Below are 24,680 nucleotides of genomic sequence, written 5' to 3' on the forward strand. Positions count from 1 at the left end.
CCTCTCGACTCAGCTCTTGTTTCGGGAACCTAGATCGGCTCTCCCGTGCGTGCGTGGAGTCCTAACGGCCGTCCACCCATCGCAAAGGGACAAAGCTGTAGAGAACCCTTGCCTCAGCAAAGATCGCCCTTCTTGAGCGTGAGCGTCATCTGTCGTGTGTTTTGGTGAAAGCTTGGGGAAGGGAACGAAAACGTAACTCTGAGTGAGAAGCAGGAGTGTAAAGGAAGGCTGCTGTCGGCTCCCCTCTCCGTTTAGGAGATTGGCACTGCTGTACCCCGTGTGCCTGGATGCCTAGCTACCGGGCTACCAACGCCAAGAATCAATGCTACCGACTTAGCTGCGCTTTAGTGAACTTCGCCGTCCCTGAAGCTGGAGCAATTTTCCAGTGTTCTTGTAGGAGAGGCCGGGAAAGGGTCCCCCACGTGAAATGGAGTGAGAAGCAGGCCGGTGCGCGAGGCGGCTCTCAACACACCTCTTGTTTATGAGGCTGGGACCCTGGCCCCGGGTGTGCCTGCGGGCCTAAGTAGCCAACCACCTAACTCAAAGGAACAACTCCGTAGAGCATCCCTGCTTCGGCTGAAAGAGCCCTCTGCCGGAGGGTGGACGCATTTTGCTGTGCGCGTGAGTGAGCCCACTGCAAGTGAGCCCACCCCCAGGTTCCGGGTGAGGCTCAGGCCCCGGGAGAGAGCAGAACACGACTCCCCACTTGTTTCATGAAGTTAGCGCTGCGGCCCCACTCTCGCATGGAAGTCGAAGAGCCCGCGTTCCAACCGGGAGAAGCAACACTGTAGGGAAACCGTGCTTTAGCGACCCTCGTCCTCCCTGTGAGAGGAAGCAGTTTAGGGTGTACTGTGGGTGAGAGCCTGGGGACGGGTTCCATTACGTAAAAGCGTGGGAGAGACAGGCCGGTGCAGAAGGCAGCTCTCAACTCACACCATGGTTACGGGTCTAGTACCGATGCCCCCGGTGGAGGTGCGTGGAGCCTCAAAGACAACCCCCTAACTCGAAGGAAGAACTCGGGAGAGAATCCGTGCTTCAGCTAAACCAGCAGCTCCCGAGGGTAGAAGCATGGCGTGGTGTGCGTGCAGGAGAGCACTGCAAGGGAGCCCAAAGCCTTTTGCGAGGGAGACGCAGGCCCCGGCAGAAGGCAGAACACGACTAGCCGTGTGGTTGATCTAGCCAGCCCTGCGGCCCTACTTGGGCATGGAAGCCTAAAGGCGGGCGTTCCAACTCGGAGAAACAACAGTGTGCAGAAACCGTGCTTTAAGCTACCGTCGACCTCTCTGCGGGAGGAAGCGGTTTAGGGTGGAGCGTGGGTGAGAGAGAGCCTGGGGACGGGCTCCATACAGAGAATCGGGGGAGAGACAGGCCGGTGCCGAAGGCAGCTGTCAACTCACCTCGTGTGGACGAGGCCATTCCCGTTGCCCCGTGTGTGCGTGCAGGCCTAAAGGCAGCCCCCTAACTGGGAGCCACAGCTCTGGTGAGAACCCGCGCTTCAGCTCCAATAGCCGTTGCTGAGGTGGGCAGCCGTTTGCTGTGGGAATGCGGAGAGCACGGCAAGTGAGGCCGAGAGCCTTTTCGAAGTGAGACTCGGGCCCTGGGCGGCAGGAGGCAGAACACGACTCCTCACGTGTTTCATGAAACGAGCACTGCGGGCCCACTTTCCATGGGAGTCTAATGGCTAGCAGTCTTCCTCGAAAACCCATACGATAGAGGAGCCGTGCTTTAGCTCCCATCCACCTCTCGGAGGGAGGAAGCAGCTTCCAGGCTGCCGTGGGTGAGAGTCCGGGGAGCGGTCTCCTTCCGTGACAGCCAGGGAGCAGAAGTCCGGGCCAGAAGGCACCCCTTGGCCCAGCGCTTGTGACCTGAAGCTAACGCCACTGCTCCATGTGTGCACTGGAATGCTGGGTGCTCCACACTGATCTGGCAGAAAGAAGCCTGTAAAGACTCCCAGCTGCAGCTCATTCGCCTCTGCACAGGGTGGCAGCATTTTCAACTCTGCTGGAGGGCAAACCTGGGGACTGAGTCCCAGCAGAACTCCGAGGGAGAAATAGGCATGGGCAGAAGGCACCTCTCGACTCAGCTCTTGTTTCGGGAACCTAGATCGGCTCTCCCGTGCGTGCGTGGAGTCCTAACGGCCGTCCACCCATCGCAAAGGGACAAAGCTGTAGAGAACCCTTGCCTCAGCAAAGATCGCCCTTCTTGAGCGTGAGCGTCATCTGTCGTGTGTTTTGGTGAAAGCTTGGGGAAGGGAACGAAAACGTAACTCTGAGTGAGAAGCAGGAGTGTAAAGGAAGGCTGCTGTCGGCTCCCCTCTCCGTTTAGGAGATTGGCACTGCTGTACCCCGTGTGCCTGGATGCCTAGCTACCGGGCTACCAACGCCAAGAATCAATGCTACCGACTTAGCTGCGCTTTAGTGAACTTCGCCGTCCCTGAAGCTGGAGCAATTTTCCAGTGTTCTTGTAGGAGAGGCCGGGAAAGGGTCCCCCACGTGAAATGGAGTGAGAAGCAGGCCGGTGCGCGAGGCGGCTCTCAACACACCTCTTGTTTATGAGGCTGGGACCCTGGCCCCGGGTGTGCCTGCGGGCCTAAGTAGCCAACCACCTAACTCAAAGGAACAACTCCGTAGAGCATCCCTGCTTCGGCTGAAAGAGCCCTCTGCCGGAGGGTGGACGCATTTTGCTGTGCGCGTGAGTGAGCCCACTGCAAGTGAGCCCACCCCCAGGTTCCGGGTGAGGCTCAGGCCCCGGGAGAGAGCAGAACACGACTCCCCACTTGTTTCATGAAGTTAGCGCTGCGGCCCCACTCTCGCATGGAAGTCGAAGAGCCCGCGTTCCAACCGGGAGAAGCAACACTGTAGGGAAACCGTGCTTTAGCGACCCTCGTCCTCCCTGTGAGAGGAAGCAGTTTAGGGTGTACTGTGGGTGAGAGCCTGGGGACGGGTTCCATTACGTAAAAGCGTGGGAGAGACAGGCCGGTGCAGAAGGCAGCTCTCAACTCACACCATGGTTACGGGTCTAGTACCGATGCCCCCGGTGGAGGTGCGTGGAGCCTCAAAGACAACCCCCTAACTCGAAGGAAGAACTCGGGAGAGAATCCGTGCTTCAGCTAAACCAGCAGCTCCCGAGGGTAGAAGCATGGCGTGGTGTGCGTGCAGGAGAGCACTGCAAGGGAGCCCAAAGCCTTTTGCGAGGGAGACGCAGGCCCCGGCAGAAGGCAGAACACGACTAGCCGTGTGGTTGATCTAGCCAGCCCTGCGGCCCTACTTGGGCATGGAAGCCTAAAGGCGGGCGTTCCAACTCGGAGAAACAACAGTGTGCAGAAACCGTGCTTTAAGCTACCGTCGACCTCTCTGCGGGAGGAAGCGGTTTAGGGTGGAGCGTGGGTGAGAGAGAGCCTGGGGACGGGCTCCATACAGAGAATCGGGGGAGAGACAGGCCGGTGCCGAAGGCAGCTGTCAACTCACCTCGTGTGGACGAGGCCATTCCCGTTGCCCCGTGTGTGCGTGCAGGCCTAAAGGCAGCCCCCTAACTGGGAGCCACAGCTCTGGTGAGAACCCGCGCTTCAGCTCCAATAGCCGTTGCTGAGGTGGGCAGCCGTTTGCTGTGGGAATGCGGAGAGCACGGCAAGTGAGGCCGAGAGCCTTTTCGAAGTGAGACTCGGGCCCTGGGCGGCAGGAGGCAGAACACGACTCCTCACGTGTTTCATGAAACGAGCACTGCGGGCCCACTTTCCATGGGAGTCTAATGGCTAGCAGTCTTCCTCGAAAACCCATACGATAGAGGAGCCGTGCTTTAGCTCCCATCCACCTCTCGGAGGGAGGAAGCAGCTTCCAGGCTGCCGTGGGTGAGAGTCCGGGGAGCGGTCTCCTTCCGTGACAGCCAGGGAGCAGAAGTCCGGGCCAGAAGGCACCCCTTGGCCCAGCGCTTGTGACCTGAAGCTAACGCCACTGCTCCATGTGTGCACTGGAATGCTGGGTGCTCCACACTGATCTGGCAGAAAGAAGCCTGTAAAGACTCCCAGCTGCAGCTCATTCGCCTCTGCACAGGGTGGCAGCATTTTCAACTCTGCTGGAGGGCAAACCTGGGGACTGAGTCCCAGCAGAACTCCGAGGGAGAAATAGGCATGGGCAGAAGGCACCTCTCGACTCAGCTCTTGTTTCGGGAACCTAGATCGGCTCTCCCGTGCGTGCGTGGAGTCCTAACGGCCGTCCACCCATCGCAAAGGGACAAAGCTGTAGAGAACCCTTGCCTCAGCAAAGATCGCCCTTCTTGAGCGTGAGCGTCATCTGTCGTGTGTTTTGGTGAAAGCTTGGGGAAGGGAACGAAAACGTAACTCTGAGTGAGAAGCAGGAGTGTAAAGGAAGGCTGCTGTCGGCTCCCCTCTCCGTTTAGGAGATTGGCACTGCTGTACCCCGTGTGCCTGGATGCCTAGCTACCGGGCTACCAACGCCAAGAATGAATGCTACCGACTTAGCTGCGCTTTAGTGAACTTCGCCGTCCCTGAAGCTGGAGCAATTTTCCAGTGTTCTTGTAGGAGAGGCCGGGAAAGGGTCCCCCACGTGAAATGGAGTGAGAAGCAGGCCGGTGCGCGAGGCGGCTCTCAACACACCTCTTGTTTATGAGGCTGGGACCCTGGCCCCGGGTGTGCCTGCGGGCCTAAGTAGCCAACCACCTAACTCAAAGGAACAACTCCGTAGAGCATCCCTGCTTCGGCTGAAAGAGCCCTCTGCCGGAGGGTGGACGCATTTTGCTGTGCGCGTGAGTGAGCCCACTGCAAGTGAGCCCACCCCCAGGTTCCGGGTGAGGCTCAGGCCCCGGGAGAGAGCAGAACACGACTCCCCACTTGTTTCATGAAGTTAGCGCTGCGGCCCCACTCTCGCATGGAAGTCGAAGAGCCCGCGTTCCAACCGGGAGAAGCAACACTGTAGGGAAACCGTGCTTTAGCGACCCTCGTCCTCCCTGTGAGAGGAAGCAGTTTAGGGTGTACTGTGGGTGAGAGCCTGGGGACGGGTTCCATTACGTAAAAGCGTGGGAGAGACAGGCCGGTGCAGAAGGCAGCTCTCAACTCACACCATGGTTACGGGTCTAGTACCGATGCCCCCGGTGGAGGTGCGTGGAGCCTCAAAGACAACCCCCTAACTCGAAGGAAGAACTCGGGAGAGAATCCGTGCTTCAGCTAAACCAGCAGCTCCCGAGGGTAGAAGCATGGCGTGGTGTGCGTGCAGGAGAGCACTGCAAGGGAGCCCAAAGCCTTTTGCGAGGGAGACGCAGGCCCCGGCAGAAGGCAGAACACGACTAGCCGTGTGGTTGATCTAGCCAGCCCTGCGGCCCTACTTGGGCATGGAAGCCTAAAGGCGGGCGTTCCAACTCGGAGAAACAACAGTGTGCAGAAACCGTGCTTTAAGCTACCGTCGACCTCTCTGCGGGAGGAAGCGGTTTAGGGTGGAGCGTGGGTGAGAGAGAGCCTGGGGACGGGCTCCATACAGAGAATCGGGGGAGAGACAGGCCGGTGCCGAAGGCAGCTGTCAACTCACCTCGTGTGGACGAGGCCATTCCCGTTGCCCCGTGTGTGCGTGCAGGCCTAAAGGCAGCCCCCTAACTGGGAGCCACAGCTCTGGTGAGAACCCGCGCTTCAGCTCCAATAGCCGTTGCTGAGGTGGGCAGCCGTTTGCTGTGGGAATGCGGAGAGCACGGCAAGTGAGGCCGAGAGCCTTTTCGAAGTGAGACTCGGGCCCTGGGCGGCAGGAGGCAGAACACGACTCCTCACGTGTTTCATGAAACGAGCACTGCGGGCCCACTTTCCATGGGAGTCTAATGGCTAGCAGTCTTCCTCGAAAACCCATACGATAGAGGAGCCGTGCTTTAGCTCCCATCCACCTCTCGGAGGGAGGAAGCAGCTTCCAGGCTGCCGTGGGTGAGAGTCCGGGGAGCGGTCTCCTTCCGTGACAGCCAGGGAGCAGAAGTCCGGGCCAGAAGGCACCCCTTGGCCCAGCGCTTGTGACCTGAAGCTAACGCCACTGCTCCATGTGTGCACTGGAATGCTGGGTGCTCCACACTGATCTGGCAGAAAGAAGCCTGTAAAGACTCCCAGCTGCAGCTCATTCGCCTCTGCACAGGGTGGCAGCATTTTCAACTCTGCTGGAGGGCAAACCTGGGGACTGAGTCCCAGCAGAATTCCGAGGGAGAAATAGGCATGGGCAGAAGGCACCTCTCGACTCAGCTCTTGTTTCGGGAACCTAGATCGGCTCTCCCGTGCGTGCGTGGAGTCCTAACGGCCGTCCACCCATCGCAAAGGGACAAAGCTGTAGAGAACCCTTGCCTCAGCAAAGATCGCCCTTCCTGAGCGTGAGCGTCATCTGTCGTGTGTTTTGGTGAAAGCTTGGGGAAGGGAACGAAAACGTAACTCTGAGTGAGAAGCAGGAGTGTAAAGGAAGGCTGCTGTCGGCTCCCCTCTCCGTTTAGGAGATTGGCACTGCTGTACCCCGTGTGCCTGGATGCCTAGCTACCGGGCTACCAACGCCAAGAATCAATGCTACCGACTTAGCTGCGCTTTAGTGAACTTCGCCGTCCCTGAAGCTGGAGCAATTTTCCAGTGTTCTTGTAGGAGAGGCCGGGAAAGGGTCCCCCACGTGAAATGGAGTGAGAAGCAGGCCGGTGCGCGAGGCGGCTCTCAACACACCTCTTGTTTATGAGGCTGGGACCCTGGCCCCGGGTGTGCCTGCGGGCCTAAGTAGCCAACCACCTAACTCAAAGGAACAACTCCGTAGAGCATCCCTGCTTCGGCTGAAAGAGCCCTCTGCCGGAGGGTGGACGCATTTTGCTGTGCGCGTGAGTGAGCCCACTGCAAGTGAGCCCACCCCCAGGTTCCGGGTGAGGCTCAGGCCCCGGGAGAGAGCAGAACACGACTCCCCACTTGTTTCATGAAGTTAGCGCTGCGGCCCCACTCTCGCATGGAAGTCGAAGAGCCCGCGTTCCAACCGGGAGAAGCAACACTGTAGGGAAACCGTGCTTTAGCGACCCTCGTCCTCCCTGTGAGAGGAAGCAGTTTAGGGTGTACTGTGGGTGAGAGCCTGGGGACGGGTTCCATTACGTAAAAGCGTGGGAGAGACAGGCCGGTGCAGAAGGCAGCTCTCAACTCACACCATGGTTACGGGTCTAGTACCGATGCCCCCGGTGGAGGTGCGTGGAGCCTCAAAGACAACCCCCTAACTCGAAGGAAGAACTCGGGAGAGAATCCGTGCTTCAGCTAAACCAGCAGCTCCCGAGGGTAGAAGCATGGCGTGGTGTGCGTGCAGGAGAGCACTGCAAGGGAGCCCAAAGCCTTTTGCGAGGGAGACGCAGGCCCCGGCAGAAGGCAGAACACGACTAGCCGTGTGGTTGATCTAGCCAGCCCTGCGGCCCTACTTGGGCATGGAAGCCTAAAGGCGGGCGTTCCAACTCGGAGAAACAACAGTGTGCAGAAACCGTGCTTTAAGCTACCGTCGACCTCTCTGCGGGAGGAAGCGGTTTAGGGTGGAGCGTGGGTGAGAGAGAGCCTGGGGACGGGCTCCATACAGAGAATCGGGGGAGAGACAGGCCGGTGCCGAAGGCAGCTGTCAACTCACCTCGTGTGGACGAGGCCATTCCCGTTGCCCCGTGTGTGCGTGCAGGCCTAAAGGCAGCCCCCTAACTGGGAGCCACAGCTCTGGTGAGAACCCGCGCTTCAGCTCCAATAGCCGTTGCTGAGGTGGGCAGCCGTTTGCTGTGGGAATGCGGAGAGCACGGCAAGTGAGGCCGAGAGCCTTTTCGAAGTGAGACTCGGGCCCTGGGCGGCAGGAGGCAGAACACGACTCCTCACGTGTTTCATGAAACGAGCACTGCGGGCCCACTTTCCATGGGAGTCTAATGGCTAGCAGTCTTCCTCGAAAACCCATACGATAGAGGAGCCGTGCTTTAGCTCCCATCCACCTCTCGGAGGGAGGAAGCAGCTTCCAGGCTGCCGTGGGTGAGAGTCCGGGGAGCGGTCTCCTTCCGTGACAGCCAGGGAGCAGAAGTCCGGGCCAGAAGGCACCCCTTGGCCCAGCGCTTGTGACCTGAAGCTAACGCCACTGCTCCATGTGTGCACTGGAATGCTGGGTGCTCCACACTGATCTGGCAGAAAGAAGCCTGTAAAGACTCCCAGCTGCAGCTCATTCGCCTCTGCACAGGGTGGCAGCATTTTCAACTCTGCTGGAGGGCAAACCTGGGGACTGAGTCCCAGCAGAATTCCGAGGGAGAAATAGGCATGGGCAGAAGGCACCTCTCGACTCAGCTCTTGTTTCGGGAACCTAGATCGGCTCTCCCGTGCGTGCGTGGAGTCCTAACGGCCGTCCACCCATCGCAAAGGGACAAAGCTGTAGAGAACCCTTGCCTCAGCAAAGATCGCCCTTCCTGAGCGTGAGCGTCATCTGTCGTGTGTTTTGGTGAAAGCTTGGGGAAGGGAACGAAAACGTAACTCTGAGTGAGAAGCAGGAGTGTAAAGGAAGGCTGCTGTCGGCTCCCCTCTCCGTTTAGGAGATTGGCACTGCTGTACCCCGTGTGCCTGGATGCCTAGCTACCGGGCTACCAACGCCAAGAATCAATGCTACCGACTTAGCTGCGCTTTAGTGAACTTCGCCGTCCCTGAAGCTGGAGCAATTTTCCAGTGTTCTTGTAGGAGAGGCCGGGAAAGGGTCCCCCACGTGAAATGGAGTGAGAAGCAGGCCGGTGCGCGAGGCGGCTCTCAACACACCTCTTGTTTATGAGGCTGGGACCCTGGCCCCGGGTGTGCCTGCGGGCCTAAGTAGCCAACCACCTAACTCAAAGGAACAACTCCGTAGAGCATCCCTGCTTCGGCTGAAAGAGCCCTCTGCCGGAGGGTGGACGCATTTTGCTGTGCGCGTGAGTGAGCCCACTGCAAGTGAGCCCACCCCCAGGTTCCGGGTGAGGCTCAGGCCCCGGGAGAGAGCAGAACACGACTCCCCACTTGTTTCATGAAGTTAGCGCTGCGGCCCCACTCTCGCATGGAAGTCGAAGAGCCCGCGTTCCAACCGGGAGAAGCAACACTGTAGGGAAACCGTGCTTTAGCGACCCTCGTCCTCCCTGTGAGAGGAAGCAGTTTAGGGTGTACTGTGGGTGAGAGCCTGGGGACGGGTTCCATTACGTAAAAGCGTGGGAGAGACAGGCCGGTGCAGAAGGCAGCTCTCAACTCACACCATGGTTACGGGTCTAGTACCGATGCCCCCGGTGGAGGTGCGTGGAGCCTCAAAGACAACCCCCTAACTCGAAGGAAGAACTCGGGAGAGAATCCGTGCTTCAGCTAAACCAGCAGCTCCCGAGGGTAGAAGCATGGCGTGGTGTGCGTGCAGGAGAGCACTGCAAGGGAGCCCAAAGCCTTTTGCGAGGGAGACGCAGGCCCCGGCAGAAGGCAGAACACGACTAGCCGTGTGGTTGATCTAGCCAGCCCTGCGGCCCTACTTGGGCATGGAAGCCTAAAGGCGGGCGTTCCAACTCGGAGAAACAACAGTGTGCAGAAACCGTGCTTTAAGCTACCGTCGACCTCTCTGCGGGAGGAAGCGGTTTAGGGTGGAGCGTGGGTGAGAGAGAGCCTGGGGACGGGCTCCATACAGAGAATCGGGGGAGAGACAGGCCGGTGCCGAAGGCAGCTGTCAACTCACCTCGTGTGGACGAGGCCATTCCCGTTGCCCCGTGTGTGCGTGCAGGCCTAAAGGCAGCCCCCTAACTGGGAGCCACAGCTCTGGTGAGAACCCGCGCTTCAGCTCCAATAGCCGTTGCTGAGGTGGGCAGCCGTTTGCTGTGGGAATGCGGAGAGCACGGCAAGTGAGGCCGAGAGCCTTTTCGAAGTGAGACTCGGGCCCTGGGCGGCAGGAGGCAGAACACGACTCCTCACGTGTTTCATGAAACGAGCACTGCGGGCCCACTTTCCATGGGAGTCTAATGGCTAGCAGTCTTCCTCGAAAACCCATACGATAGAGGAGCCGTGCTTTAGCTCCCATCCACCTCTCGGAGGGAGGAAGCAGCTTCCAGGCTGCCGTGGGTGAGAGTCCGGGGAGCGGTCTCCTTCCGTGACAGCCAGGGAGCAGAAGTCCGGGCCAGAAGGCACCCCTTGGCCCAGCGCTTGTGACCTGAAGCTAACGCCACTGCTCCATGTGTGCACTGGAATGCTGGGTGCTCCACACTGATCTGGCAGAAAGAAGCCTGTAAAGACTCCCAGCTGCAGCTCATTCGCCTCTGCACAGGGTGGCAGCATTTTCAACTCTGCTGGAGGGCAAACCTGGGGACTGAGTCCCAGCAGAATTCCGAGGGAGAAATAGGCATGGGCAGAAGGCACCTCTCGACTCAGCTCTTGTTTCGGGAACCTAGATCGGCTCTCCCGTGCGTGCGTGGAGTCCTAACGGCCGTCCACCCATCGCAAAGGGACAAAGCTGTAGAGAACCCTTGCCTCAGCAAAGATCGCCCTTCTTGAGCGTGAGCGTCATCTGTCGTGTGTTTTGGTGAAAGCTTGGGGAAGGGAACGAAAACGTAACTCTGAGTGAGAAGCAGGAGTGTAAAGGAAGGCTGCTGTCGGCTCCCCTCTCCGTTTAGGAGATTGGCACTGCTGTACCCCGTGTGCCTGGATGCCTAGCTACCGGGCTACCAACGCCAAGAATGAATGCTACCGACTTAGCTGCGCTTTAGTGAACTTCGCCGTCCCTGAAGCTGGAGCAATTTTCCAGTGTTCTTGTAGGAGAGGCCGGGAAAGGGTCCCCCACGTGAAATGGAGTGAGAAGCAGGCCGGTGCGCGAGGCGGCTCTCAACACACCTCTTGTTTATGAGGCTGGGACCCTGGCCCCGGGTGTGCCTGCGGGCCTAAGTAGCCAACCACCTAACTCAAAGGAACAACTCCGTAGAGCATCCCTGCTTCGGCTGAAAGAGCCCTCTGCCGGAGGGTGGACGCATTTTGCTGTGCGCGTGAGTGAGCCCACTGCAAGTGAGCCCACCCCCAGGTTCCGGGTGAGGCTCAGGCCCCGGGAGAGAGCAGAACACGACTCCCCACTTGTTTCATGAAGTTAGCGCTGCGGCCCCACTCTCGCATGGAAGTCGAAGAGCCCGCGTTCCAACCGGGAGAAGCAACACTGTAGGGAAACCGTGCTTTAGCGACCCTCGTCCTCCCTGTGAGAGGAAGCAGTTTAGGGTGTACTGTGGGTGAGAGCCTGGGGACGGGTTCCATTACGTAAAAGCGTGGGAGAGACAGGCCGGTGCAGAAGGCAGCTCTCAACTCACACCATGGTTACGGGTCTAGTACCGATGCCCCCGGTGGAGGTGCGTGGAGCCTCAAAGACAACCCCCTAACTCGAAGGAAGAACTCGGGAGAGAATCCGTGCTTCAGCTAAACCAGCAGCTCCCGAGGGTAGAAGCATGGCGTGGTGTGCGTGCAGGAGAGCACTGCAAGGGAGCCCAAAGCCTTTTGCGAGGGAGACGCAGGCCCCGGCAGAAGGCAGAACACGACTAGCCGTGTGGTTGATCTAGCCAGCCCTGCGGCCCTACTTGGGCATGGAAGCCTAAAGGCGGGCGTTCCAACTCGGAGAAACAACAGTGTGCAGAAACCGTGCTTTAAGCTACCGTCGACCTCTCTGCGGGAGGAAGCGGTTTAGGGTGGAGCGTGGGTGAGAGAGAGCCTGGGGACGGGCTCCATACAGAGAATCGGGGGAGAGACAGGCCGGTGCCGAAGGCAGCTGTCAACTCACCTCGTGTGGACGAGGCCATTCCCGTTGCCCCGTGTGTGCGTGCAGGCCTAAAGGCAGCCCCCTAACTGGGAGCCACAGCTCTGGTGAGAACCCGCGCTTCAGCTCCAATAGCCGTTGCTGAGGTGGGCAGCCGTTTGCTGTGGGAATGCGGAGAGCACGGCAAGTGAGGCCGAGAGCCTTTTCGAAGTGAGACTCGGGCCCTGGGCGGCAGGAGGCAGAACACGACTCCTCACGTGTTTCATGAAACGAGCACTGCGGGCCCACTTTCCATGGGAGTCTAATGGCTAGCAGTCTTCCTCGAAAACCCATACGATAGAGGAGCCGTGCTTTAGCTCCCATCCACCTCTCGGAGGGAGGAAGCAGCTTCCAGGCTGCCGTGGGTGAGAGTCCGGGGAGCGGTCTCCTTCCGTGACAGCCAGGGAGCAGAAGTCCGGGCCAGAAGGCACCCCTTGGCCCAGCGCTTGTGACCTGAAGCTAACGCCACTGCTCCATGTGTGCACTGGAATGCTGGGTGCTCCACACTGATCTGGCAGAAAGAAGCCTGTAAAGACTCCCAGCTGCAGCTCATTCGCCTCTGCACAGGGTGGCAGCATTTTCAACTCTGCTGGAGGGCAAACCTGGGGACTGAGTCCCAGCAGAATTCCGAGGGAGAAATAGGCATGGGCAGAAGGCACCTCTCGACTCAGCTCTTGTTTCGGGAACCTAGATCGGCTCTCCCGTGCGTGCGTGGAGTCCTAACGGCCGTCCACCCATCGCAAAGGGACAAAGCTGTAGAGAACCCTTGCCTCAGCAAAGATCGCCCTTCCTGAGCGTGAGCGTCATCTGTCGTGTGTTTTGGTGAAAGCTTGGGGAAGGGAACGAAAACGTAACTCTGAGTGAGAAGCAGGAGTGTAAAGGAAGGCTGCTGTCGGCTCCCCTCTCCGTTTAGGAGATTGGCACTGCTGTACCCCGTGTGCCTGGATGCCTAGCTACCGGGCTACCAACGCCAAGAATCAATGCTACCGACTTAGCTGCGCTTTAGTGAACTTCGCCGTCCCTGAAGCTGGAGCAATTTTCCAGTGTTCTTGTAGGAGAGGCCGGGAAAGGGTCCCCCACGTGAAATGGAGTGAGAAGCAGGCCGGTGCGCGAGGCGGCTCTCAACACACCTCTTGTTTATGAGGCTGGGACCCTGGCCCCGGGTGTGCCTGCGGGCCTAAGTAGCCAACCACCTAACTCAAAGGAACAACTCCGTAGAGCATCCCTGCTTCGGCTGAAAGAGCCCTCTGCCGGAGGGTGGACGCATTTTGCTGTGCGCGTGAGTGAGCCCACTGCAAGTGAGCCCACCCCCAGGTTCCGGGTGAGGCTCAGGCCCCGGGAGAGAGCAGAACACGACTCCCCACTTGTTTCATGAAGTTAGCGCTGCGGCCCCACTCTCGCATGGAAGTCGAAGAGCCCGCGTTCCAACCGGGAGAAGCAACACTGTAGGGAAACCGTGCTTTAGCGACCCTCGTCCTCCCTGTGAGAGGAAGCAGTTTAGGGTGTACTGTGGGTGAGAGCCTGGGGACGGGTTCCATTACGTAAAAGCGTGGGAGAGACAGGCCGGTGCAGAAGGCAGCTCTCAACTCACACCATGGTTACGGGTCTAGTACCGATGCCCCCGGTGGAGGTGCGTGGAGCCTCAAAGACAACCCCCTAACTCGAAGGAAGAACTCGGGAGAGAATCCGTGCTTCAGCTAAACCAGCAGCTCCCGAGGGTAGAAGCATGGCGTGGTGTGCGTGCAGGAGAGCACTGCAAGGGAGCCCAAAGCCTTTTGCGAGGGAGACGCAGGCCCCGGCAGAAGGCAGAACACGACTAGCCGTGTGGTTGATCTAGCCAGCCCTGCGGCCCTACTTGGGCATGGAAGCCTAAAGGCGGGCGTTCCAACTCGGAGAAACAACAGTGTGCAGAAACCGTGCTTTAAGCTACCGTCGACCTCTCTGCGGGAGGAAGCGGTTTAGGGTGGAGCGTGGGTGAGAGAGAGCCTGGGGACGGGCTCCATACAGAGAATCGGGGGAGAGACAGGCCGGTGCCGAAGGCAGCTGTCAACTCACCTCGTGTGGACGAGGCCATTCCCGTTGCCCCGTGTGTGCGTGCAGGCCTAAAGGCAGCCCCCTAACTGGGAGCCACAGCTCTGGTGAGAACCCGCGCTTCAGCTCCAATAGCCGTTGCTGAGGTGGGCAGCCGTTTGCTGTGGGAATGCGGAGAGCACGGCAAGTGAGGCCGAGAGCCTTTTCGAAGTGAGACTCGGGCCCTGGGCGGCAGGAGGCAGAACACGACTCCTCACGTGTTTCATGAAACGAGCACTGCGGGCCCACTTTCCATGGGAGTCTAATGGCTAGCAGTCTTCCTCGGAAACCCATACGATAGAGGAGCCGTGCTTTAGCTCCCATCCACCTCTCGGAGGGAGGAAGCAGCTTCCAGGCTGCCGTGGGTGAGAGTCCGGGGAGCGGTCTCCTTCCGTGACAGCCAGGGAGCAGAAGTCCGGGCCAGAAGGCACCCCTTGGCCCAGCGCTTGTGACCTGAAGCTAACGCCACTGCTCCATGTGTGCACTGGAATGCTGGGTGCTCCACACTGATCTGGCAGAAAGAAGCCTGTAAAGACTCCCAGCTGCAGCTCATTCGCCTCTGCACAGGGTGGCAGCATTTTCAACTCTGCTGGAGGGCAAACCTGGGGACTGAGTCCCAGCAGAATTCCGAGGGAGAAATAGGCATGGGCAGAAGGCACCTCTCGACTCAGCTCTTGTTTCGGGAACCTAGATCGGCTCTCCCGTGCGTGCGTGGAGTCCTAACGGCCGTCCACCCATCGCAAAGGGACAAAGCTGTAGAGAACCCTTGCCTCAGCAAAGATCGCCCTTCCTGAGCGTGAGCGTCATCTGTCGTGTGTTTTGGTGAAAGCTTGGGGAAGGGAACGAAAACGTAACTCTGAGTGAGAAGCAGGAGTGTAAAGGAAGGCTGCTGTCGGCTCCCCTCTCCGTTTAGGAGATTGGCACTGCTGTACCCCGTGTGCCTGGATGCCTAGCTACCGGGCTACCAACGCCAAGAATCAATGCTACCGACTTAGCTGCGCTTTAGTGAACTTCGCCGTCCCTGAAGCTGGAGCAATTTTCCAGTGTTCTTGTAGGAGAGGCCGGGAAAGGGTCCCCCACGTGAAATGGAGTGAGAAGCAGGCCGGTGCGCGAGGCGGCTCTCAACACACCTCTTGTTTATGAGGCTGGGACCCTGGCCCCGGGTGTGCCTGCGGGCCTAAGTAGCCAACCACCTAACTCAAAGGAACAACTCCGTAGAGCATCCCTGCTTCGGCTGAAAGAGCCCTCTGCCGGAGGGTGGACGCATTTTGCTGTGCGCGTGAGTGAGCCCACTGCAAGTGAGCCCACCCCCAGGTTCCGGGTGAGGCTCAGGCCCCGGGAGAGAGCAGAACACGACTCCCCACTTGTTTCATGAAGTTAGCGCTGCGGCCCCACTCTCGCATGGAAGTCGAAGAGCCCGCGTTCCAACCGGGAGAAGCAACACTGTAGGGAAACCGTGCTTTAGCGACCCTCGTCCTCCCTGTGAGAGGAAGCAGTTTAGGGTGTACTGTGGGTGAGAGCCTGGGGACGGGTTCCATTACGTAAAAGCGTGGGAGAGACAGGCCGGTGCAGAAGGCAGCTCTCAACTCACACCATGGTTACGGGTCTAGTACCGATGCCCCCGGTGGAGGTGCGTGGAGCCTCAAAGACAACCCCCTAACTCGAAGGAAGAACTCGGGAGAGAATCCGTGCTTCAGCTAAACCAGCAGCTCCCGAGGGTAGAAGCATGGCGTGGTGTGCGTGCAGGAGAGCACTGCAAGGGAGCCCAAAGCCTTTTGCGAGGGAGACGCAGGCCCCGGCAGAAGGCAGAACACGACTAGCCGTGTGGTTGATCTAGCCAGCCCTGCGGCCCTACTTGGGCATGGAAGCCTAAAGGCGGGCGTTCCAACTCGGAGAAACAACAGTGTGCAGAAACCGTGCTTTAAGCTACCGTCGACCTCTCTGCGGGAGGAAGCGGTTTAGGGTGGAGCGTGGGTGAGAGAGAGCCTGGGGACGGGCTCCATACAGAGAATCGGGGGAGAGACAGGCCGGTGCCGAAGGCAGCTGTCAACTCACCTCGTGTGGACGAGGCCATTCCCGTTGCCCCGTGTGTGCGTGCAGGCCTAAAGGCAGCCCCCTAACTGGGAGCCACAGCTCTGGTGAGAACCCGCGCTTCAGCTCCAATAGCCGTTGCTGAGGTGGGCAGCCGTTTGCTGTGGGAATGCGGAGAGCACGGCAAGTGAGGCCGAGAGCCTTTTCGAAGTGAGACTCGGGCCCTGGGCGGCAGGAGGCAGAACACGACTCCTCACGTGTTTCATGAAACGAGCACTGCGGGCCCACTTTCCATGGGAGTCTAATGGCTAGCAGTCTTCCTCGAAAACCCATACGATAGAGGAGCCGTGCTTTAGCTCCCATCCACCTCTCGGAGGGAGGAAGCAGCTTCCAGGCTGCCGTGGGTGAGAGTCCGGGGAGCGGTCTCCTTCCGTGACAGCCAGGGAGCAGAAGTCCGGGCCAGAAGGCACCCCTTGGCCCAGCGCTTGTGACCTGAAGCTAACGCCACTGCTCCATGTGTGCACTGGAATGCTGGGTGCTCCACACTGATCTGGCAGAAAGAAGCCTGTAAAGACTCCCAGCTGCAGCTCATTCGCCTCTGCACAGGGTGGCAGCATTTTCAACTCTGCTGGAGGGCAAACCTGGGGACTGAGTCCCAGCAGAATTCCGAGGGAGAAATAGGCATGGGCAGAAGGCACCTCTCGACTCAGCTCTTGTTTCGGGAACCTAGATCGGCTCTCCCGTGCGTGCGTGGAGTCCTAACGGCCGTCCACCCATCGCAAAGGGACAAAGCTGTAGAGAACCCTTGCCTCAGCAAAGATCGCCCTTCTTGAGCGTGAGCGTCATCTGTCGTGTGTTTTGGTGAAAGCTTGGGGAAGGGAACGAAAACGTAACTCTGAGTGAGAAGCAGGAGTGTAAAGGAAGGCTGCTGTCGGCTCCCCTCTCCGTTTAGGAGATTGGCACTGCTGTACCCCGTGTGCCTGGATGCCTAGCTACCGGGCTACCAACGCCAAGAATGAATGCTACCGACTTAGCTGCGCTTTAGTGAACTTCGCCGTCCCTGAAGCTGGAGCAATTTTCCAGTGTTCTTGTAGGAGAGGCCGGGAAAGGGTCCCCCACGTGAAATGGAGTGAGAAGCAGGCCGGTGCGCGAGGCGGCTCTCAACACACCTCTTGTTTATGAGGCTGGGACCCTGGCCCCGGGTGTGCCTGCGGGCCTAAGTAGCCAACCACCTAACTCAAAGGAACAACTCCGTAGAGCATCCCTGCTTCGGCTGAAAGAGCCCTCTGCCGGAGGGTGGACGCATTTTGCTGTGCGCGTGAGTGAGCCCACTGCAAGTGAGCCCACCCCCAGGTTCCGGGTGAGGCTCAGGCCCCGGGAGAGAGCAGAACACGACTCCCCACTTGTTTCATGAAGTTAGCGCTGCGGCCCCACTCTCGCATGGAAGTCGAAGAGCCCGCGTTCCAACCGGGAGAAGCAACACTGTAGGGAAACCGTGCTTTAGCGACCCTCGTCCTCCCTGTGAGAGGAAGCAGTTTAGGGTGTACTGTGGGTGAGAGCCTGGGGACGGGTTCCATTACGTAAAAGCGTGGGAGAGACAGGCCGGTGCAGAAGGCAGCTCTCAACTCACACCATGGTTACGGGTCTAGTACCGATGCCCCCGGTGGAGGTGCGTGGAGCCTCAAAGACAACCCCCTAACTCGAAGGAAGAACTCGGGAGAGAATCCGTGCTTCAGCTAAACCAGCAGCTCCCGAGGGTAGAAGCATGGCGTGGTGTGCGTGCAGGAGAGCACTGCAAGGGAGCCCAAAGCCTTTTGCGAGGGAGACGCAGGCCCCGGCAGAAGGCAGAACACGACTAGCCGTGTGGTTGATCTAGCCAGCCCTGCGGCCCTACTTGGGCATGGAAGCCTAAAGGCGGGCGTTCCAACTCGGAGAAACAACAGTGTGCAGAAACCGTGCTTTAAGCTACCGTCGACCTCTCTGCGGGAGGAAGCGGTTTAGGGTGGAGCGTGGGTGAGAGAGAGCCTGGGGACGGGCTCCATACAGAGAATCGGGGGAGAGACAGGCCGGTGCCGAAGGCAGCTGTCAACTCACCTCGTGTGGACGAGGCCATTCCCGTTGCCCCGTGTGTGCGTGCAGGCCTAAAGGCAGCCCCCTAACTGGGAGCCACAGCTCTGGTGAGAACCCGCGCTTCAGCTCCAATAGCCGTTGCTGAGGTGGGCAGCCGTTTGCTGTGGGAATGCGGAGAGCACGGCAAGTGAGGCCGAGAGCCTTTTCGAAGTGAGACTCGGGCCCTGGGCGGCAGGAGGCAGAACACGACTCCTCACGTGTTTCATGAAACGAGCACTGCGGGCCCACTTTCCATGGGAGTCTAATGGCTAGCAGTCTTCCTCGAAAACCCATACGATAGAGGAGCCGTGCTTTAGCTCCCATCCACCTCTCGGAGGGAGGAAGCAGCTTCCAGGCTGCCGTGGGTGAGAGTCCGGGGAGCGGTCTCCTTCCGTGACAGCCAGGGAGCAGAAGTCCGGGCCAGAAGGCACCCCTTGGCCCAGCGCTTGTGACCTGAAGCTAACGCCACTGCTCCATGTGTGCACTGGAATGCTGGGTGCTCCACACTGATCTGGCAGAAAGAAGCCTGTAAAGACTCCCAGCTGCAGCTCATTCGCCTCTGCACAGGGTGGCAGCATTTTCAACTCTGCTGGAGGGCAAACCTGGGGACTGAGTCCCAGCAGAATTCCGAGGGAGAAATAGGCATGGGCAGAAGGCACCTCTCGACTCAGCTCTTGTTTCGGGAACCTAGATCGGCTCTCCCGTGCGTGCGTGGAGTCCTAACGGCCGTCCACCCATCGCAAAGGGACAAAGCTGTAGAGAACCCTTGCCTCAGCAAAGATCGCCCTTCCTGAGCGTGAGCGTCATCTGTCGTGTGTTTTGGTGAAAGCTTGGGGAAGGGAACGAAAACGTAACTCTGAGTGAGAAGCAGGAGTGTAAAGGAAGGCTGCTGTCGGCTCCCCTCTCCGTTTAGGAGATTGGCACTGCTGTACCCCGTGTGCCTGGATGCCTAGCTACCGGGCTACCAACGCCAAGAATGAATGCTACCGACTTAGCTGCGCTTTAGTGAACTTCGCCGTCCCTGAAGCTGGAGCAATTTTCCAGTGTTCTTGTAGGAGAGGCCGGGAAAGGGTCCCCCACGTGAAATGGAGTGAGAAGCAGGCCGGTGCGCGAGGCGGCTCTCAACACACCTCTTGTTTATGAGGCTGGGACCCTGGCCCCGGGTGTGCCTGCGGGCCTAAGTAGCCAACCACCTAACTCAAAGGAACAACTCCGTAGAGCATCCCTGCTTCGGCTGAAAGAGCCCTCTGCCGGAGGGTGGACGCATTTTGCTGTGCGCGTGAGTGAGCCCACTGCAAGTGAGCCCACCCCCAGGTTCCGGGTGAGGCTCAGGCCCCGGGAGAGAGCAGAACACGACTCCCCACTTGTTTCATGAAGTTAGCGCTGCGGCCCCACTCTCGCATGGAAGTCGAAGAGCCCGCGTTCCAACCGGGAGAAGCAACACTGTAGGGAAACCGTGCTTTAGCGACCCTCGTCCTCCCTGTGAGAGGAAGCAGTTTAGGGTGTACTGTGGGTGAGAGCCTGGGGACGGGTTCCATTACGTAAAAGCGTGGGAGAGACAGGCCGGTGCAGAAGGCAGCTCTCAACTCACACCATGGTTACGGGTCTAGTACCGATGCCCCCGGTGGAGGTGCGTGGAGCCTCAAAGACAACCCCCTAACTCGAAGGAAGAACTCGGGAGAGAATCCGTGCTTCAGCTAAACCAGCAGCTCCCGAGGGTAGAAGCATGGCGTGGTGTGCGTGCAGGAGAGCACTGCAAGGGAGCCCAAAGCCTTTTGCGAGGGAGACGCAGGCCCCGGCAGAAGGCAGAACACGACTAGCCGTGTGGTTGATCTAGCCAGCCCTGCGGCCCTACTTGGGCATGGAAGCCTAAAGGCGGGCGTTCCAACTCGGAGAAACAACAGTGTGCAGAAACCGTGCTTTAAGCTACCGTCGACCTCTCTGCGGGAGGAAGCGGTTTAGGGTGGAGCGTGGGTGAGAGAGAGCCTGGGGACGGGCTCCATACAGAGAATCGGGGGAGAGACAGGCCGGTGCCGAAGGCAGCTGTCAACTCACCTCGTGTGGACGAGGCCATTCCCGTTGCCCCGGGTGTGCGTGCAGGCCTAAAGGCAGCCCCCTAACTGGGAGCCACAGCTCTGGTGAGAACCCGCGCTTCAGCTCCAATAGCCGTTGCTGAGGTGGGCAGCCGTTTGCTGTGGGAATGCGGAGAGCACGGCAAGTGAGGCCGAGAGCCTTTTCGAAGTGAGACTCGGGCCCTGGGCGGCAGGAGGCAGAACACGACTCCTCACGTGTTTCATGAAACGAGCACTGCGGGCCCACTTTCCATGGGAGTCTAATGGCTAGCAGTCTTCCTCGAAAACCCATACGATAGAGGAGCCGTGCTTTAGCTCCCATCCACCTCTCGGAGGGAGGAAGCAGCTTCCAGGCTGCCGTGGGTGAGAGTCCGGGGAGCGGTCTCCTTCCGTGACAGCCAGGGAGCAGAAGTCCGGGCCAGAAGGCACCCCTTGGCCCAGCGCTTGTGACCTGAAGCTAACGCCACTGCTCCATGTGTGCACTGGAATGCTGGGTGCTCCACACTGATCTGGCAGAAAGAAGCCTGTAAAGACTCCCAGCTGCAGCTCATTCGCCTCTGCACAGGGTGGCAGCATTTTCAACTCTGCTGGAGGGCAAACCTGGGGACTGAGTCCCAGCAGAATTCCGAGGGAGAAATAGGCATGGGCAGAAGGCACCTCTCGACTCAGCTCTTGTTTCGGGAACCTAGATCGGCTCTCCCGTGCGTGCGTGGAGTCCTAACGGCCGTCCACCCATCGCAAAGGGACAAAGCTGTAGAGAACCCTTGCCTCAGCAAAGATCGCCCTTCCTGAGCGTGAGCGTCATCTGTCGTGTGTTTTGGTGAAAGCTTGGGGAAGGGAACGAAAACGTAACTCTGAGTGAGAAGCAGGAGTGTAAAGGAAGGCTGCTGTCGGCTCCCCTCTCCGTTTAGGAGATTGGCACTGCTGTACCCCGTGTGCCTGGATGCCTAGCTACCGGGCTACCAACGCCAAGAATCCATGCTACCGACTTAGCTGCGCTTTAGTGAACTTCGCCGTCCCTGAAGCTGGAGCAATTTTCCAGTGTTCTTGTAGGAGAGGCCGGGAAAGGGTCCCCCACGTGAAATGGAGTGAGAAGCAGGCCGGTGCGCGAGGCGGCTCTCAACACACCTCTTGTTTATGAGGCTGGGACCCTGGCCCCGGGTGTGCCTGCGGGCCTAAGTAGCCAACCACCTAACTCAAAGGAACAACTCCGTAGAGCATCCCTGCTTCGGCTGAAAGAGCCCTCTGCCGGAGGGTGGACGCATTTTGCTGTGCGCGTGAGTGAGCCCACTGCAAGTGAGCCCACCCCCAGGTTCCGGGTGAGGCTCAGGCCCCGGGAGAGAGCAGAACACGACTCCCCACTTGTTTCATGAAGTTAGCGCTGCGGCCCCACTCTCGCATGGAAGTCGAAGAGCCCGCGTTCCAACCGGGAGAAGCAACACTGTAGGGAAACCGTGCTTTAGCGACCCTCGTCCTCCCTGTGAGAGGAAGCAGTTTAGGGTGTACTGTGGGTGAGAGCCTGGGGACGGGTTCCATTACGTAAAAGCGTGGGAGAGACAGGCCGGTGCAGAAGGCAGCTCTCAACTCACACCATGGTTACGGGTCTAGTACCGATGCCCCCGGTGGAGGTGCGTGGAGCCTCAAAGACAACCCCCTAACTCGAAGGAAGAACTCGGGAGAGAACCCGTGCTTCAGCTAAACCAGCAGCTCCCGAGGGTAGAAGCATGGCGTGGTGTGCGTGCAGGAGAGCACTGCAAGGGAGCCCAAAGCCTTTTGCGAGGGAGACGCAGGCCCCGGCAGAAGGCAGAACACGACTAGCCGTGTGGTTGATCTAGCCAGCCCTGCGGCCCTACTTGGGCATGGAAGCCTAAAGGCGGGCGTTCCAACTCGGAGAAACAACAGTGTGCAGAAACCGTGCTTTAAGCTACCGTCGACCTCTCTGCGGGAGGAAGCGGTTTAGGGTGGAGCGTGGGTGAGAGAGAGCCTGGGGACGGGCTCCATACAGAGAATCGGGGGAGAGACAGGCCGGTGCCGAAGGCAGCTGTCAACTCACCTCGTGTGGACGAGGCCATTCCCGTTGCCCCGGGTGTGCGTGCAGGCCTAAAGGCAGCCCCCTAACTGGGAGCCACAGCTCTGGTGAGAACCCGCGCTTCAGCTCCAATAGCCGTTGCTGAGGTGGGCAGCCGTTTGCTGTGGGAATGCGGAGAGCACGGCAAGTGAGGCCGAGAGCCTTTTCGAAGTGAGACTCGGGCCCTGGGCGGCAGGAGGCAGAACACGACTCCTCACGTGTTTCATGAAACGAGCACTGCGGGCCCACTTTCCATGGGAGTCTAATGGCTAGCAGTCTTCCTCGAAAACCCATACGATAGAGGAGCCGTGCTTTAGCTCCCATCCACCTCTCGGAGGGAGGAAGCAGCTTCCAGGCTGCCGTGGGTGAGAGTCCGGGGAGCGGTCTCCTTCCGTGACAGCCAGGGAGCAGAAGTCCGGGCCAGAAGGCACCCCTTGGCCCAGCGCTTGTGACCTGAAGCTAACGCCACTGCTCCATGTGTGCACTGGAATGCTGGGTGCTCCACACTGATCTGGCAGAAAGAAGCCTGTAAAGACTCCCAGCTGCAGCTCATTCGCCTCTGCACAGGGTGGCAGCATTTTCAACTCTGCTGGAGGGCAAACCTGGGGACTGAGTCCCAGCAGAATTCCGAGGGAGAAATAGGCATGGGCAGAAGGCACCTCTCGACTCAGCTCTTGTTTCGGGAACCTAGATCGGCTCTCCCGTGCGTGCGTGGAGTCCTAACGGCCGTCCACCCATCGCAAAGGGACAAAGCTGTAGAGAACCCTTGCCTCAGCAAAGATCGCCCTTCCTGAGCGTGAGCGTCATCTGTCGTGTGTTTTGGTGAAAGCTTGGGGAAGGGAACGAAAACGTAACTCTGAGTGAGAAGCAGGAGTGTAAAGGAAGGCTGCTGTCGGCTCCCCTCTCCGTTTAGGAGATTGGCACTGCTGTACCCCGTGTGCCTGGATGCCTAGCTACCGGGCTACCAACGCCAAGAATCCATGCTACCGACTTAGCTGCGCTTTAGTGAACTTCGCCGTCCCTGAAGCTGGAGCAATTTTCCAGTGTTCTTGTAGGAGAGGCCGGGAAAGGGTCCCCCACGTGAAATGGAGTGAGAAGCAGGCCGGTGCGCGAGGCGGCTCTCAACACACCTCTTGTTTATGAGGCTGGGACCCTGGCCCCGGGTGTGCCTGCGGGCCTAAGTAGCCAACCACCTAACTCAAAGGAACAACTCCGTAGAGCATCCCTGCTTCGGCTGAAAGAGCCCTCTGCCGGAGGGTGGACGCATTTTGCTGTGCGCGTGAGTGAGCCCACTGCAAGTGAGCCCACCCCCAGGTTCCGGGTGAGGCTCAGGCCCCGGGAGAGAGCAGAACACGACTCCCCACTTGTTTCATGAAGTTAGCGCTGCGGCCCCACTCTCGCATGGAAGTCGAAGAGCCCGCGTTCCAACCGGGAGAAGCAACACTGTAGGGAAACCGTGCTTTAGCGACCCTCGTCCTCCCTGTGAGAGGAAGCAGTTTAGGGTGTACTGTGGGTGAGAGCCTGGGGACGGGTTCCATTACGTAAAAGCGTGGGAGAGACAGGCCGGTGCAGAAGGCAGCTCTCAACTCACACCATGGTTACGGGTCTAGTACCGATGCCCCCGGTGGAGGTGCGTGGAGCCTCAAAGACAACCCCCTAACTCGAAGGAAGAACTCGGGAGAGAACCCGTGCTTCAGCTAAACCAGCAGCTCCCGAGGGTAGAAGCATGGCGTGGTGTGCGTGCAGGAGAGCACTGCAAGGGAGCCCAAAGCCTTTTGCGAGGGAGACGCAGGCCCCGGCAGAAGGCAGAACACGACTAGCCGTGTGGTTGATCTAGCCAGCCCTGCGGCCCTACTTGGGCATGGAAGCCTAAAGGCGGGCGTTCCAACTCGGAGAAACAACAGTGTGCAGAAACCGTGCTTTAAGCTACCGTCGACCTCTCTGCGGGAGGAAGCGGTTTAGGGTGGAGCGTGGGTGAGAGAGAGCCTGGGGACGGGCTCCATACAGAGAATCGGGGGAGAGACAGGCCGGTGCCGAAGGCAGCTGTCAACTCACCTCGTGTGGACGAGGCCATTCCCGTTGCCCCGGGTGTGCGTGCAGGCCTAAAGGCAGCCCCCTAACTGGGAGCCACAGCTCTGGTGAGAACCCGCGCTTCAGCTCCAATAGCCGTTGCTGAGGTGGGCAGCCGTTTGCTGTGGGAATGCGGAGAGCACGGCAAGTGAGGCCGAGAGCCTTTTCGAAGTGAGACTCGGGCCCTGGGCGGCAGGAGGCAGAACACGACTCCTCACGTGTTTCATGAAACGAGCACTGCGGGCCCACTTTCCATGGGAGTCTAATGGCTAGCAGTCTTCCTCGAAAACCCATACGATAGAGGAGCCGTGCTTTAGCTCCCATCCACCTCTCGGAGGGAGGAAGCAGCTTCCAGGCTGCCGTGGGTGAGAGTCCGGGGAGCGGTCTCCTTCCGTGACAGCCAGGGAGCAGAAGTCCGGGCCAGAAGGCACCCCTTGGCCCAGCGCTTGTGACCTGAAGCTAACGCCACTGCTCCATGTGTGCACTGGAATGCTGGGT

The sequence above is a fragment of the Mirounga angustirostris genome, unplaced genomic scaffold (genome assembly GCF_029215605.1).
Source record: "Mirounga angustirostris isolate CCGP_5_RB_7025 unplaced genomic scaffold, mMirAng1.0.hap1 SCAF_16, whole genome shotgun sequence".
NCBI classification, from domain to species: Eukaryota; Metazoa; Chordata; class Mammalia; order Carnivora; family Phocidae; genus Mirounga; species Mirounga angustirostris.